At 33.7% G+C, this 15488-nt stretch overlaps 1 long non-coding RNA gene and 4 other non-coding genes across 5 annotated transcripts; all 5 read right to left on the minus strand.

Annotated features, from left to right (window-relative positions):
* Positions 1–528: 528 nt before the first annotated feature.
* Positions 529–2297, minus strand: LOC115984296. The gene is made up of 2 exons (XR_004090470.1): positions 1752–2297; positions 529–875 (listed from the first exon to the last, which is right to left on the minus strand). It is a non-coding gene; the product is annotated as an uncharacterized LOC115984296 (long non-coding RNA).
* On the minus strand, positions 1437–1582 carry LOC115988203. The gene has a single exon (XR_004091379.1). It is a non-coding gene; the product is annotated as a small nucleolar RNA snoR111 (small nucleolar RNA).
* A 5376-nt stretch (positions 2298–7673) lies between the features above and the next one.
* On the minus strand, positions 7674–7767 carry LOC115988267. Its single transcript, XR_004091436.1, has one exon. It is a non-coding gene; the product is annotated as a small nucleolar RNA R64/Z200 family (small nucleolar RNA).
* Positions 7768–7994: 227 nt separating this feature from the next.
* Positions 7995–8072, minus strand: LOC115988232. Its single transcript, XR_004091403.1, has one exon. It is a non-coding gene; the product is annotated as a small nucleolar RNA SNORD18 (small nucleolar RNA).
* Positions 8073–8183: 111 nt separating this feature from the next.
* Positions 8184–8268, minus strand: LOC115988263. Its single transcript, XR_004091432.1, has one exon. It is a non-coding gene; the product is annotated as a small nucleolar RNA Z199 (small nucleolar RNA).
* Between the last annotated feature and the right edge of the window lie 7220 nt (positions 8269–15488).

Raw genomic sequence — 15488 nt, forward strand, 5'->3', positions numbered from 1 at the left:
AAGATACATTGAACTTCAAGGCTAATAGTTGTTTTCTGCACTGTTTGTGTTTCTGCATAATTACCTGTTTGTGTTTCTGCACTGCTTGTGTTTGTGTTTCTGCACCGTTTGTGTTTCTGTTTCTGCATAATTATTGTTTCTGTTTCTGCACTGTTTGTGTTCTGCATTGCTTGTGTTTGTGTTTCTACACCATTTAAAAACTGGTGCATTGGTGAATGGTTGTTATGATTGCATCTTGGTGAATGGTTGTTAACTTTAAAAACTGGTGCATTGGTGAACGGTTGTTAATAACTTTTAATTTTTAAGAACTGCTGCTGTGAATGTGACAAATAATAATGGTGAATGATTGTCATGATTGCATCTTGGTGCATTAGTTATTATATAGTCAACCTGCATATTCAGCTGAGTTAATCTGCTTCTTTCTTATGGTTCCCAATAATATCACAAACAAGCCTTTTAAGGGGCTGTTCAAACTGCTTTGATGTTGAGTGCACACAAGGCACAAACACTTCACAACAATGCAATAAATTGGTATACAAGTCATAGATTAATTAAAAAGACCATGTTCCATTGCTGAAGTCTCAGATTACAGTGAGAATTACACCAAAATTCAGACCTTTTCCCACTAATACATACCAACACAAATTCAAGCCAACACATACCAACACAAGCATTCTGCCAAAACCTACCAACATACACCAAAATTATGGCATTTTCCCACTAATACCTACCCACCTAATGACCCATTTTCCCCCCACCTATTTAGCCAACAAAAGAAGCATCAAGCAGAGTAGCATCCCACTTATCACCAGAGACTGCCCCAGGCAAATGAGCAACATCTTCTCTCTCTTCCTGTAGCCTTTGCTCCGTTGCCTCTTCAACCAAAATCATGAAAAACAACAACAAATAGTATTAGCAAAATCTGGTCACAGCCAATCCAACACTTGTATTAGCAAAATACTAAAATCCTTGAAACTAAAAAAGATCCACTAAAGAAAACAGCTATAAAATAAAAACCCTTGTGCTCTTGATCTTCCAAAACTAAAAAGCATTTGCACCCTTGTGCTATCACATAAACAACATACATTGAAGAAAAACCAATTGCACTCCACAGATCAATTTCCTCTTGACTCAATATAACAAGCAAAAACACAAGAACCAAAAGTAAAAAACAAACATCTCTAATAAAGGCAGACTTGTGTACTCGAACCACTCTTCGGCCCCTTGAAATGCTTATGATTCCAACCACAACACACATTACAAAAGAAGCACCATTGCCAAGAGAAAGCAGAGTAACCCAGCAATTGTAGGAGACAATTTTAGTAAACTTGATAAGCTTTCAAGCGAAGAACAAAAGTACCCAGAAACTGAATAGAAATTTAAAAACTTTACAAAGAAAATTTTTTTTTTTGATAGATAAAAATATAAATAAATAAATGTGGACGAGCAAGAATCAGACCACCAATCCAAAAAATGACGACTGAAACAATATCTCGGCCGTTGATTTTGTTCTACCTCGGTGTTCTCCACAACGCAGAGGGATTCAACGCAGAGACATACAAACTGTCTCTCATTTCTTTTAAAACAGAACAGAGGCTTTTGATTCCGACAAAAATTAAGAACAAGAAAATAATGAAAAACCTTTATAAAAATTAAATAGACCCATTTGAAACCCTAACCCTAAAAACGAATTTGAGGCGAGAAAAGAAGATTGGCAGTTTACAAAGAAATTTAAAAACCCAGAAACTTACCTAGAAATTTGGAAACCCATAGTCTGAGGTGAGCGAGGAGCTGCGTTCGTGGGTGAGGGATCGTGCTTGAATCCTGTATGCCTCATGAGTCATGACCCACGAGCTTGAATCCATGAGAGCAAGGAGCTGAGTTCGTGGGTTAGGGATTTCAATCTGTGTGGTGAGCGAGGAACTGAGCGAGGAGCTGAGTTAAAAGCTCGATCAAATCGTAGATATCCTCACCGTGACGGCGAGGCGAGAGAGAAGTGGGTTTCTTTTGTTTGTGTTTCGAACCGTGACGGCGAGGCGAGAGAGAAATGGGTGTGAAATATTGAGAAGAGAGTGAGAAAGAGAGTTTGAAATATTGAGATGGGTTTGGTCTCAGATGGGTTAAGTTTGAAATATTCAGATGGGTTAAGTGTCTAACCCCAGTTAAGTGTGCAGTTAAGTGTGTGGTTTGGGTTTTAAATGACGTGGCACGATTTTTACCATTGATGCTCTCCATGGGAAATCCTCACCGTGTACTGGAGCCTCTCCATTTCAGAGGGAAATGGAGAGGATCCGGATCCGTTTACCTTTAGGTGGAATTGTTTACAAAGTCCTGAGTAAGGATGGAGTCTAGTCAATTCCCTCAGTTGCTTCTTTGAACTCTTTTACTGCATATTCCACTTACATACCTCACCTAAGCATAAGAGTCTGTAATTCTACTACTCAAAATCAATTCTAATTGTGGCACAATTGATTTGGTCATCCTAGTTCTAAGACTTTGCATTCTGCTAATTTGATCAATGTACATGAATTTGTGTCTTTGTCTCAAGTTGGTATTGTTTGTTCCACTAGTAAATATTGTGTAAGTGCAAAGATGCATAGAACCCCACTGAACAAACATGAAGTGTCATCAACCTTTCCGTTTGAATTGATTCAACCTTTAGGTATTATGTGATATTTGTGGATTGACTCACATGGATGTTCTTGTTGAAACAAAATTCTGACGTCTTTTCTATCTTTGTTCATTTTTAAAACTCTAATTGAAACTCAATTCTCTACTAAAATCCAAATTCTAAGAACTGATGGTATGGTGAATACACTAACACCGAGTTTTAATCTTACTGTTCTACCCATGCCCTCATATTCCTCAACCTAGTAAGCTTGGAGACATATATGAGTTCAGATACAACATGGGACTTGGGCAATTTTTGAAAAAAATATAATATGACATGTCAAGCATGACACTAATATGATAAGAGTATGACACCAATACGACACTAGTACGGCCCCAAATGAAGTGTCGATCGTATTTCTAAGAAAAAGTATAGGAATATATTGTAGAGAGTAGTCTAGCTTTGCTTTACAAGTCTCACTTGCATTAGCAGCTTCACATTGAGTCCAGGGTGGTCATAGGACCACCTTGACCTGGAAAAAAAAAATTTATGTATAAAATTTAAATATTTTATGATTTTTTTTGTCCTTAAAAATATTTGTGATCGCCCTAAATTATTTTAGTCCAACATATTTAAACTTTGGACAAAATTTGGTAACAAACTTAGTTGTACACTAAGGTTACAACTTCACTAAATATTTTTTTTTATTAGATGTGAATTTTGATAAATCTATCATTGGATTATATTTGCTTCTTCTATCTCTCATACTTTGCAAAATTTCAAGAAGATCAAAGATCAATAGCTATATCATCAATCAAATATTTAAATTAAGTTTTTGCACTCTAAAATAATACATAAAATTAAGTATATAGATCAAATAGTAAATAACATTTGATTGATATTAAATTTGATGTGTTTTAAGAACATAAAAAACATGTAATTTAAAAGTTAGATTTTCAAAATATGTAGCCATGTTAATTTTTTAGTATGAGTTTTAGTCTTGGACTACAACAAAATTTGTAATCAAACTTTGTCCTTAAACTTTGGTCCCCTTAATAAAATATTAGGTCCTTACAAACAAAAAGAAAAAGCTTAAGAAAATTTTTAGCTAACTAAAATTTTGAAAGAGATGTAACTTTTAGTATTGATAATAAGACTATCATAAAAAGATTTCAAAATAAGAAAATTCGTAAAAAAATTTGTAAAACTTTATGTGTTTGGGTGTGTGTGCATGTGTTTTGTTTTTTTTTTTGTCGATATATGCAGCTATATTTTTATTAAATTTTGTATAATTTAAGTTTTTTAATGATCACTTTGGAAAATATTCCTGGAGCCGCCACTGCTCACTTGCCTTTGAATTATTGGTCCTTTGCTTTCACAACTGCCCTTATCTCATTAACATATTTCTCCCTTCTTCTTCTTCTTTTTGTCAATTCAAATTTCCTTAAAACAAGTCTATTGTAAGAATACTGTTTGGTTTGTGTTGGGTGCATATTCATTTTCAGTTTTCATATTTAGTACTCATTTTCTCTTTCTCAAATCTTGTACTTTTTTTTTCTTTTTCTATTTCTAACTCATATTATGTTTGACACAAATTTTCTTATCTACATTTTTTTTTTTCACTTTTCAATTAAAAATTCAAAACAAACTTTGAGTTTATTTTATTTTATTTCATTTTATTTTAGTTGTCATTGTATTTATTTTCAATAAAAATGAAAAATGGAAAAACTGTGTACTCATTTTTTGTATTCAAACTCACTTTTTTGGACACTAAAAATGAAAACTGAATACAAATAACAAAGCCAAACCAGTTTTTTAGTGGTAGGTCTCACTAAAAACTAAAAATGAAAACAAAATACACCATCTTTTTCTTTTAACCAAACATCTTCTAAGCCTCTACCACTTGTTGCAAAAGTCCAAATGATGTCAACTTAACTCACAATTAGAGAAATAAATTAGACACCTGTATTCACCTAATTTAATGGGTTGTTAAAGTAGTTATTTCTCCCGCCATTTTTTCTCTCAAGCACTCTGTTATTATATTTGTAAATAAAACAGTCCTTTTTTTTTTCCTTTGATTCTTGTCATCTTTAATTCACGTGAATATGAAAAGTAATTCAATCTTTTCAATTTTCTTTCTCTCAATTAAGCTTTGTTTGTAAACTCTTTTACGTTCACTTTACATATTCTGTACTCATTTTCTCTTTCTAAAATCTTGTACTCAAATTCTATTTTCAACTCATTTTATGTGTACACAAATTTTCTTCTCTACATTTTTTTTTTCACTTTTCAATTAAAAATTCAACACAAACTTTGATTTTTTTTTTTTTTACAAAAATATTTTATTCATTTTCAATGAAAATAAAAACAAGAAAAATGTGTATTAATTTTTTGTATTCCAACTCACATTTTTGAATATTGAAAATGAAAACCGAGTACAAATAACAATACCAAACCAGTTTTTTAGTGGTGGGAAAATGAAAACAAAATACACCACTCCTTTCTCCTAACCAAACATCTCCTAAGCCTCCACCACTTATTGCAAAAATCCAAACGATGTAAGCTTAACTCACAATTAGAGAAATAGATTAGATACTTGTATTCACCTTATTTAATGGGTTGTTAAAGTAGCTATTTCTCCCACCAGATTTTCTCTCAAGAACTTTGTTATTATAACAGTAAATAAAACAATCTCTTTTTTTCTTTGATTCTTGTATTCTTTAATTCACTTTAATGTGAAAAGCAATTCAATCTTTTTAGTTTTCCTTCTCTTTGTTAAGCTTTGTTTGTAAGCTCTTTTACGTTCACTTTTCATATTCTGTACTCATTTTTTATTTTCAACTCATTTTATGTTTGACACAAATTTTCTTGTCTACATTTTTTTTTTCCACTTTTCAATTAAAAAGTCAACACAAACTTGAGTTTTTTTATTTTTATTTTTACAAAAATGTTATTGTATTCATTTTTGGTGAAAATGAAAACAGCAAAAAAGTTTATTCATTTTTTGTTTTCAAACTCACATTTTTGGATTCTGAAATTAAAAACTGAGTACAAATAACAATGTCAAACCAGTTTTTTAGAGTTAGGTTCAACTTGAAACTGAAAATGAAAACAAAATACACCATTATTTTTTTCTCCTAAACATGCTCTAAGCCTCCACCACTTATTGCAAATGTCCAAACGATCTCAGCTCAACTCACAATTAGAGAAACAGATTAAACACCAGTTTTTTCTGTCAAGCACTCTGTTATTATAACTGTAAATAAAACAGAATCTCTCTTTTTCTTTCATTCTTGTAATTTTTAATTCACATCAATGTGAAAAGTAATTCAATCTTTTCAGTTTTCCTTCCTTCTGTTAAGCTTTGTTTGTAAACTCTTTCACGTTCACCGCACCAATGGGCTCAAATTCATGTTGTTGTTCTTCTTCAAAACCCAGGAAATTGAAATTCACACTCAGTCCCTTCCTTTGCTCCACCGCCGCCTTTTTCCGAAACCCGAAATCCTGTACTCCCAGCACTGCAACAACGTCGTTCCCGAGCCTCATTTCAAATTCGCATTTTTCTCCGGCGGCATTGGAATCTTCAAAGCCACCCTGTACATTCGAGACCCGTTAAAGTACTCTGTTTCCCGTTGGTGGCATTTGGGAAGTATTAAGTTTTTGGAAGAAGATTCGGTGTTTTATGTTAATGGGTATTGGTCAGAATCTTCTGGGAAGCTCTGTATGTTCGGATCGGGGAATAATTATTCTAAGGTTATTCTTAAGCTTAATTATTCAAAGAATAATACCATTTATGGCAGTTTAATTGATGGTACATTAGAGAGCTTGCATATGGAAAGTGATGATAATTACTTTGAACCGATTGTGATAATGGGTTTGTCTCAGAATCCAAATTATCAGTATCGACTGGTTGATAACGTAAGTTGTTTTAGTGGAGAGAGAGGTGGGAGAGATAAGAATAATATTGATATTAATTTGTCTCTAAGCAAATTGGACCGTAGTGTTTGTTTCATTTTCGATGGACGGACTAGTGTTTATGAATTGGAATATTGGAGTGATTGTGGTAGTGTGAATTGCAATCCTTTAGGTGGGAGTATTGGGCATTTGCCTAATTGGATTGCTTTTCGCGGGGTTCGGTGTGACCAGTACAGCAGAAAGGTACAGATGTTGATGGGTTTTCCTAATCCTAGTACTGGTATGGAATTCGAATTTCCTGGTCCTAATGCGACATTAATTGCTGAGGGTGCTTGGGACGAGAAAGATAACCAGTTTTGTGCAGAATTTTCGCTAATGCTTCTATTGGAGATTGCTCGATTGGGTTTAGTTGGAGATTTCCGGCGGTTTTGACATTAAGGAATTGGAGAAGTAATGTGGGGGAAATTTGGATTAAGAAAGATGTGAATGATTCAGAATACTTTGGAAGAATTGGGTTTCAGAGTTGGGAAAGACCTTTTGACCCCTAAGATCTTAGATATGAGTATACTGAAATTGAGGAAGTAAGAAATTCTTGTGCACTAGGGGAGGAAACTATTAGGGGCAAGGGTAAGTCTTATCCTGATGGGTTTTCCCTGGACATGGGATTTGATATGTTGGTGAGGAACACCGAAGGAAAGGTAGCGTCGGGTTTCTTAAGGCCACAATTTGTGGGAGATGTGCTTTATGTACAACAGGATGAGCTGATATGAGTTACAGGATTGGCTTCACACCTCCACCTGATTTTAGGTTTGGAGCTGATGCTATATACAAATTTGTCCTTATTTCTGCTGAAGGAATATATGATGGTGATACTGGTCTCCTGTGCATGATAGGATGTCGGCATCTTGATTTTCAATTGAACTAGTCTTATACTATACACCTTCCTTCAGAGTATAGTGCATCCACAGAGTGTTGAACAAAACTTCTATTCGCTAGTGCAGTTTTTAGATTTCTAAGCACTACGCCCCCAACATTGTTAATAACATCCAACAATCATACCATCAAACAAAAAAACAATTACATTTTCCCCTTCCAATATTTTTGCCAAAAAACATATGCCCCAAAAGAAATAAAACAGAACACACAGATTATGCTCAGAACAGATGAATGTACTTCTCATTGATTGTAATAATCTCTGAAGTCTGACATGTGAATTTATTCATAATTCATCACAGCATAACAATACAACACATACACACACAAACCCAAATGACAAATTAAATAAAAGCTCACTTTCAAAATTGAATTTTCTGCTCATGTTCTGAGTTGGAATAGCGTATATTGCCCTTTCAGGCATGTAATCACAGAGCCAATATCATAGAAAAAAAAAAAATTATAGATCTATTAATTAAAAAGGCAAAATTTTTGAAAGAAAGAACACAAAAAAGATAGAAATTAGAAACAGAGAGAGATCAGAGAGTGCTAAAATGTTATCAGTCACGGTTAATTCAGAAACACGGACCAAAAGGTTTACTCATCATATCCCAGAAACATATAATCTACCAATTGATAAAGAGAACTAAATCAAAACACAGAAACAAGCAAAAGTACTACACAAAAATGAAAACCCAAAAAAAAAGGCAAATATAAAGTAAATAATCATCAGAGACTTAAATACCAATGAATCATGGAGCGTATCCAATCATATTGTTGCAGTTATTTTTTTCTCTCATCACTTGATTGTTGAATGTAACCCCACTTCAAATCTTAAACAACAAAAACTGAATCTTAAAAGCATAAAACGTACACAAACATGTTCATATGTGTGTATGAGTCCGTGTGTGAAACAAGAGGAAAGAGGAGACTCGGGTGGAGGAGACGAAGACTGAAGTGAAGAGGTTGGTTTCATCGTGTAGTTCAGTTCTTGTGGCGCATATTTATAGCTCCGTTGGGATAAATTGCAAACCCTAAATCGAAATGTTAAGGGCTGCAGATTGGGCTGAAAAGACGGTTCTAGAAATATATAAGCCCAATACCAATATGACTTTTGGGTCCAATTTTTTATGGGGCTAAGCTTCAATGCTTTGTTCCAATGTACTGAACTGGTTATGGGCCCAACATGACCATGTCTCGTCCAATGTAGTGGGCATGTTTTGAGTCCTATTTTTGGCTTTCGGCCAATTTTAAATTCCATATCAAAATAAATTTTTCTATTTAATTATGGCTATGCCATTCTTTTGTGAATTATGAAGGAGTTTTATATATAAATATGAAATTCAATCTATAACATCTATTTTATAATAATTAGTCGCTAACCCGTGTGATATACGAGATTCATTAAAAAGAAAAAAACAATATTGCAATTATCATTTGTTGCACTAAATCAGAATATCTCAAGACTCACTAATCAAATAATACAACTAAATGGAGAAGACCCAAGCATAACATAAAATCTTCATTAATTCAAATATTAAACATTGTCAAACCTAGTACATAATGTGCTTGTGCCCAATAAAAAATTATAAAGACAAATAAGGGATAAAGAAATCCTGTATATCAGCTCCATAAAAATACAAACATGCCGATAAGATTAATACCACTACCATAAGTCCATTGACAATGTAATTATTTTCATAGTTACATATAGATTGTGAATAAACAAATAAACAAATTGCAATAATGATCGCAACCTTATTTTCATAATAAATAAATAGAATATAGTTACCAATGTCAAATTCTTTTGCTATGACTCAAAAAGAGTAGAAAATATAATACAACACATCTGCATTATATAGAAGAGTACATCATATATGTATTCAACATAAAACATTGAGTTCTATAAATTGTTATTAATCTATATTTCAAATCTCTTGCTAAATAAATTAAAGACACAACCATTAAGTCCATCAACACATATTTGGCAGCTATGTAAATGCAATAACAAAACTCAAAACAATAGATGAGACATCTTCATGGACAGTGTCCTACACAGCCTTATTAAGTACATCCCTTTTATGAGGATCCAAATGTCCCTTATAGTGAAATAATTGGCAAATGACCACTGAATGTCTTTGCATTTTAATCAACCTCAAAGCCTGCATAAAATTAAAGAATAATTAGTGTTATAATTTTTTATAAATTATATCTTCAAGTGACAATCTGCCAAACACTTCCATCTAAATCCACATATCCAACTTATTTTCACAATCTAAGCAATAATTACGTCAAAAGCTAAGTGTCCTGTATTAGATTATTAGAGCTATTTATGTTAAATCAATTTCCATTCTCAAATAAAAGACAATGCATTGTCTAATTCCTAGTTTTATAATACTGAAATCAAGTTAGAGCATATACATAGCATTCTGTATGCAAACTTCAACCAAAACACAAAGAAATAATTGGGGTTATAAGACAAACCAATTTTTGCAACTCCTTTCATTTAGTTATTTCTTATCTATTCATTTAGCAGTTCAACTATTTCAAAGCAACAACTTGAAGGACTTACTTTTTCCATTGCTCAAATACACAAAGGAAGGCCTTGCTCTCTTTTTGTTTCTACAAAGGAAGACCAAAAATAACATTAAAGTACATGCAATCAAGGAAGTAATAGAAAGTATAACTTCAGATAGAATAAGAACGGAAGAAAAGAATATATGTGGCCGACCTTAACTAATTTGTTGAGGATCCATATCCAACTCCAAAATTTTGTGATTAAAGCTTTGTTGTTGTTGTTCTTGTATATAGCATATTTTATACCCTTATGTTCTAGGTCCATCAGGTAATGATGCTAATTAGTTTATACGGAGCTCACCTTATATCATGTTCATAAGTTAATGGCTTTGAAAGATTTACTTAGTTCTATCTAATGTGCAAGATTGAAATTGTTAGATAACTGATCATATTGCTAGTTTTTGGCAGTGCCCAATTTTTAAACTACGTAAACATATTATTTTATTCAAGCAATATACTTTCATATCAGAATAAATTTAAAACAAACCAGTGGATAATTACTACAGCTAGTGAGGGAGGATATCTATAAATTAGCTTAGTTTCCTTAAGTTACAAAATCAAAAGAAGCCAAACCACTGACATACTTATGTGAAAACCTAAATACTATTCTCAATATCAATTAGACTAGGCCAGTTTACATCTCAAGTATGGGAAATGAAGTAAAACTATCTTCTTTTTACTTTTCTTGATGGTCTAATTTTTATGAGACTTTGTTCTTCCTCTGAGCCTCTGTGCCCTTTGCTTTGTATGAGCCACTACACCAATAATCCATGGTTTTCTTTCTCTGTTCTTTATTTTCATTTAGGTGTCCTTATTTTGAGTCTTTTTCTCTTTCTGGGGTTTAAATTTCTCGCACATAGTTCTTCTTGGGAACCCTTTTTCCTAGGAAATGGTTTTCAGGATTTTATCTGTGCGTATATCAAATTTAAAGAAATCCTTTTTGCTTGAGCTCTCTCCTTCTCAATGTCCACGGAGATGTGCTCCAATGTTATTGGATTACATTTTGCTTTCAAACCCATTAAGGAACCTGTCAAATTATTATTATTATTATTATTTTTCTTTTTACGAGCTTCTGGCTGTATGGTTGATATGGTGTGAATGCTTATGTTTAGTAACTTTGAAAATTGTGTGATAACCACTTTTTCAAAGTTGTAATTTACTTGATAGAGTCTGCCTTTTACAACTACTTTTTCACTAACTTTCTTTTGTTATGTTTTTAGGAACGAAGTTTGGTTACAAACTAGTTTGTATTTAATAGCTATAACTCCACTCAATATTTTTTGATTGGATGTGAATTTTGACAAATTCACCATTGGATTGCATTTTTTTCTTATATTTTTCATGCTTGCAAAATTTTCAAAAGATCAAAGGTCAATACTATGTCAGCAATCAAACGTTTAAATTTTGAGCTTTTGTAGTCTAAAATTATGCATAAAAGATAAGCTTATGGATCGAATAGTAAATAATATCCAATTGACATGAAATTTGATATGCATGTTAAGAACTTTGAGAATATGCAATCCAATTGTTAGATTTTCAAAATATGTAGCCATGTTAATTTTTTTAGTGGGAGTTGTATGTGTTACTTCTTTCCTATTTTTTCTAATCTTTGCTGTGAATAAGCTTATGATTGTTGGAGCTATTATTAGGTAGAGTTCCAGTTCGATTGTATGTTTGGAGTGCCAGTGAGGATTTTGATGATCTAGAAGATGCACCTCAAATTGATAGTTGGGACAAAATTTCTTACATAAATCGGCCTGTTGAGATCCATGGAGAAGAAGGTAAGCAACGCTCTATTGTTAGAACAATTTGTTTGGAGTCTGTAAATGTGGTGAACTTAATTCGTTGCCTTTTCATTCTGTGTTTTTAGTTTTCTTATGCAATAGATTGTAACAGGAAAAAAGGATTGTTCATCAGGATAGAATAGACTACCTACTTTTATGGCTAGTTGACAGAGAAAAACGTAGTACACAATTGCTGTTTAGAAAATTGATATATCTTACTGCCAACTAACCACCTTATTTGAGTGTTTTTGGTGAATACATATGAATTATACCCCCTGTTAACTGTAGTTCCATACCTGTGTTTTGGGCTTTACCCACACTATCATTCCCGGGTCATTCTTTATGTGAACTTTTGGGGTTGATTATGGATCCTCAACATACTAATTGGAGTTGACTGACAGTATTCTTTTCTGTGATTTTATCCTATCCATATTCTTGTCACCTCTTTAATTAACAAGTCCTTGCCTTCAATATTAGCTAACCCTATCTTTAAACAAATATCTTATCTTTCCTTGTATTTCCACTTCACCTACTAGGCACTGACATTAACTCTTGAGTGCCACCCCTCTCAAAATATACGTCATAAGAATTTTCTCCATTGCTGCAGACCACATGAAGAAGGCCACCCTTGGTTTTGCACAAACACTTCCAAGAAAAAGAACAATTGCCCCCCAATCACATAGCTTTGCAGTAACTTTTCACCTAAAATCCCTTTTTGAAGGAGGCCACAACATCTTGTCCTCATCCACATGGCTTGCTCAAACAATAATAAATCATCGAAGAAGCAAGCCCTAGATTCAAGCCCCTTGTCGGTCCATGTAGACCCCTCAAGCACTAGTTCTTAGTGGATAAGGAGCCACATGGTGCTGTCCAGGTAGACAGTTGCTGCAGCTGATCATTGCCCTTGATCTTTTTTATTCAGCACCAAAAAGGGGCCAAAAAAAAAAATCTCAATCATGAAGTTCTCTAACAAATGAGGGATTTACTTGAGCAAAAAACGAATAAGGGATTTAATACAATTATATTGTTTTTAAATTGATTTAGTAGTTGTGTTTATGATGTTATTGGCTAAGAAGCAATAGACACTTCAAAACCTCCCATTTTGTGTCCATGTCAGACATGCCAGGGATACTTGTACTCATTTATCCTTATTGTGTTGGGAGGAAAAAATTTTAAAAAATTCTTTTTGTTTTTAGATATGATTATAAAAGAGTTGGATAGTTATATTTTATTTCAAAAACTTAAAATAAACATGAAATATGCCTATAAATAAATAAAATATACCTAAAAACATGTATTAATCAATCGTTGTATCCCCACTGTGTTGTGTCCAAAATTTTAAAGAATTGATGTCCCCTTGTAATGTTGAATCATGATTGGATCATCTTTCTGGCTCACGTTCTGGTTCAGTTTTTAGAATATTTAATAAGCTTAGTGAAATTGCAGATGACAATTGGTTTAGGAGAATGATACTTGAGAGATGTGTGTACGATTCATTTCCTTCTTTTTATCTTGGTTTTCATCTAGTCTTCTAACTGTAACATTCATCCTGGTGCATGCACATCTTATCTAGTGGTGACCTGCCAACTTGTTTCAGCATCTTGAGGACTATTCATTGCTTAATTTCTTGTACTGCAGGTAATTACTTCACCTTACAAGATGCAGTAAAGAGTATTCTTCCTGAATATTTTCCAAACAAATCCTCAACAAATGAGGAATCATCAAGAGATGAAGACGAGAATGAACAGAAGGTTCCTTCAGAAGAGGGGGAGAAATATTTGAGTGAAAATGTGGAGTCTTTCTATCCATCTGATAATGTTGAAATCAAGCTCGTCCGTATCCAAGGGATTGAACCCAAAATGGAAATACCCTTCTCTTGGATAGTGAAGAACTTGACGAATCCTGAGCATTATGTTCATATTTGTGTGTGCCTGAAAGTTCCACAAGTACTATAGATAACATTTATATTAATTGGCCAATTAAACAGGGACATAGATGGGATGGCAAACCCAAATTCTTTTAATTTAATTATCAAAGTAGGCCACACAAATGGAATAGCATTCTCCTCATATTTATTCCTTCCCAGAGGTACCTATGATCTCTACTTTATCATAGGGAGAGAGGCACACTTGTCTACAAGGGCCTATGTTGTTATTTGGTGACCACAAAAGCAATTGCATTTTTTTTTTTTTTTTTGGTATAGAATTGTACAGTTTCATTATCAATGTACAGATAATCATTTATTTCTTTTTGTCTACGCCCCATTTGAGACATTATGTAAAATAAGAACAGTGAACATTAGAAGAACCATGATTGGCTCAAACTCTGCCTTTTGTCCAAAATAGAGCTTGATGCACCGCCAACAACCTTTAGAACAGAGTGAAGATATGGGAAGGCAGGGTTAATCCTAGCCTTGACCCATGTATATTGCTTTTGAAATTGAGGGTCGTGGAGCACAAGCGGCCAAACACGATTAGTTTTGGGTAAGCACAGCACAAGAACAGAGGATCATGTGACCCATTAATCTGACATTATCCTCATATCATAAACATCAAGAAAAACTGTACATGCATATATTAGGAATGTATGTACATGTGTGTGTAAAGTTGGAGCTCTAAAACTAAACAGAAGCAAGAGTAATCAAGAAAAGTAAGCATAAATAATACTCATGATTATCGAAACAAAGTCTGTTATTGACAAAAATTCAAGGAACGAACTTGTAAAAACTGGGTAATTCATTTCTCAACATATTCATAAAATTTTGCCGAAATGGGCTAGTGTTGGTTTCTCCACTTCCAAAGCAACTTTGCTGAAGGAGGAGGATTTAGAGGCGTTGACAGGGGATTATTAAGTGAATTCAACACAGAAGTTGCCATTAAGAGGGTCTCAAAAGAATCAAAGCAGAGGAAAAATTCAATAGTAAATGTTAGAAGTGAAAATTATTAGTCATGATATATACATAGGAATTGGGCTCAAATTATTGGTTGGTGTCAAACAGTGGAATATCATCCTTCAATTAAAAAAAATCATGTGAATAGGAAGGACTTAAAGTGCAAATATTCATACGTTCTTGTTTAACCCAAAAAAGAAGAAGAAGAAAATAGGAGATGTTTAACTCAAATGTGGGCCTCAGTTACCTCTGCTGCCACCACCAAGCTTGCAAAAATGCCCGAACAAAGTTTATTACTCTCTTCAACCATAAATTGTGAGTTAATCCTAGTCCTTTAGTCAAATGCACCATAAAATTAAGGGTTGTGGTTATCACACACAAACTGTTATACACAATTTTACACCTATCCTATTTTTGAATTGAAGTCATTGATGATGCCGAAAATAATACCACCAGCGAGTCACACGTTCCTCGTACGATCGTCAATGGCACCTGCACAACGAAAAGGAATAACCTAGCAGAGAGTACCGGTGTGGTACCGGCCAAACACCCTCCGAAGGTCAAGTTAAAACTATTCTCACTGCCTTAGAGTGCTAGAGAGGGTAAATTATGCGTACCTTGGTTTGTGAGGGTGCTTGGGTTTTTATAGTAGTAGAGGGTTGACCTCTTTTCCTTGGAGTAGAAGTCTTTTCCTTATAGGAGTCTTCTTGGGCGTATTTTACGGGATTCTTTCCATATAGGAGTCCTCAGGTTTCTTGAAACGTGGGGAGCAAGTTAT

The sequence above is a fragment of the Quercus lobata genome, chromosome 4, assembly GCF_001633185.2.
Source record: "Quercus lobata isolate SW786 chromosome 4, ValleyOak3.0 Primary Assembly, whole genome shotgun sequence".
Taxonomy (NCBI): domain Eukaryota; kingdom Viridiplantae; phylum Streptophyta; class Magnoliopsida; order Fagales; family Fagaceae; genus Quercus; species Quercus lobata.